The sequence below is a fragment of the Mustela lutreola genome, chromosome X, assembly GCF_030435805.1.
Source record: "Mustela lutreola isolate mMusLut2 chromosome X, mMusLut2.pri, whole genome shotgun sequence".
NCBI classification, from domain to species: Eukaryota; Metazoa; Chordata; class Mammalia; order Carnivora; family Mustelidae; genus Mustela; species Mustela lutreola.
In genome coordinates, this window is record NC_081308.1 from 55,499,459 (window position 1) to 55,501,655 (window position 2,197).

Sequence of the window (2,197 nt, forward strand, 5' to 3'; positions counted from 1 at the left end):
AAAGGGTTTTATGGAATTTTCTATAACACCATCTAGATTTTCTACATTGGCTGTCACTCCTGAAAATTCTCAGTTTATAAATGTGCATGCATTGAAACAGCATATATTTACATTATAGTAAATATTCACTGGTTATTTACCTGGTTTATTACTGTATTTTGATCCTTTCTAATTGTTCACTTTCTTCCATGTTTCCCCCTTATTTCTACAAATGTCAATCCATCACATGTTATGTAAAGTGAAACAAAGAGGAACAGCTGTTAGTAGAAAGGATTAATAGGTGATTTGATGTTACTCTGTGAGATATTAAGTAATAGGCAAGGTATTTCCATATCATCATTTTAATATATTTCAGTAATACAGCATAGTTGTTATGCTTTAATTAAACCTTCATAAAGTCTTTATATATATGTACTTTTTCCTAACTCACAAGTCCGCCCTCATGTCCCATTCAAAACCCACTCAATTTATGGAATAATTGTTTTGTCTTCCCCATACAATCTTCATTTAACTTCTTGCTCTGGTGTGCTCTTTTGGCAGCACATATATTAAGTTATTGCTCTGGGTATACAAAAGGATAAGAATAGAATATTTTACATGATATTTTGTCCTTTCTACACTACAGAGTCTGTGTAAGCATTCTTAGATCAGAGACCTAAGGAGGAGGTCCAAATTGAAGAAAAACAAACAGAAAAAAAGAAAATGTTCTCAGCCATTTCTTGCAGTTTCATTTGCAGGAACCACAAAAGCAAAGATATTAAAATGTGGTTTTTTTCTTATTTTTTAAAATTAAGTTTAAATTTTTTATTGGATTATGCTCCCTTAAACTCATCTGATACCATGAATAGAAAACCAAAGCAATCCACCAAACATTCTTTCATGATGTTGCCTTTAAACATGTTGCCTTTAAAACTTTGACAGAGTAGTCTCATCTGTAGAGTAGATGAGCCTTGACTCAAAAGTGTCATCAAAGACTGTGGTGACACTTGCCTTGCCATCCGCCCGCTGTTCCTGCCATGCCAGGCTCTCCTGCTTCACAAGTGTTTCCCGACAGCAAGGCGAACGGCTCCTTCTCTTCTCCCGGGGCTGCGTGCTGTGCCTTCCTCAGACATGCTACTGGGGAGTGCAGTCACAGACGTGTCCCTTTCCTTAAGGCTGTTTCCACGGGCTGAACCACACTTCTCTCCCAGGCTGAGGGGATACCCGGGCTAAGAGGATTTTGCTCCATACAGGTTTCTCCCAGGATGCTCCAGAGACTATGTTAAGGCAAGCAGCATCAGCATCCCCCAGATCCGACACTGATTTACCAGCGAATGCTGTGCTTTCCCAGAGGGGATGCACGAACAAAGAGGCTTTTGCTCTATGCGGGTTTCTCTCACTGTGCTGGGAATACTAGTTTAAGGCAAGCAGCAACAGCAGCCCGCAGAACCGTCTCTGATTTCACAGAGCCTGCCTTGTGCACGCAGAGGCTTTGGGCTTGGCGCGAACCGCACTTCGTCGCTGCTTCCTCAGGAAGGCTTTGGGCGTTCGCTCTGTCGCATCAGGGAAGAAGAGCTGCGGGAGAGCTGGTGCCTCTTGGGCCTTGCTTTCGCGGGCTCTATGTTCGCGCCCTGGGTTCAACCTGCCAGCCCAAACTAAGCAGACACAGCCACAACCTGCAGCAGCGTGCGTGGCCTAGGATGGCACTCTATGCACACTACCATCTCCCGGTATAGGCAACGCTTGGTGCTCAGGCGGACTCGGGGACTAGGCCTCTGCCTTCCCCACAGGAGAAGAGAGGCGACAGGATCCCTGCCCACCGCCTGTGCACTGACATGGGGATCTGTGGGGGACTTATTTCACTCCTTCCCCGGACACCCCGGCCTCCGCGAACGCTTCCACATCCTGGAGGAAGATCTTATCTGACGACCGTTTCCTTTAGGGAGCTACTTCTGCGTGTTAAGGTTAGGGGCCTGGTGGCAAGCACATGTCTGAACCAGGGACAGGTGGCCAAGGAGCGGCTTGCCCCTTGGGCCCAGAGGCTCAGGACAGGCATGTCTTTTGTCCAGACTCCATCTTCAGAGTGGAGCAGGCGCCCCTGCCCTAGTCATCCCCTCCTGTCTCCTTAGAAGCCATGCTTCCGTCTCTCCACCCAAGGCCCGGGTGACACTTGTCTTGCCACCGCCCGCTATTCCTGACAGGACCGGCTCTCCTGCTT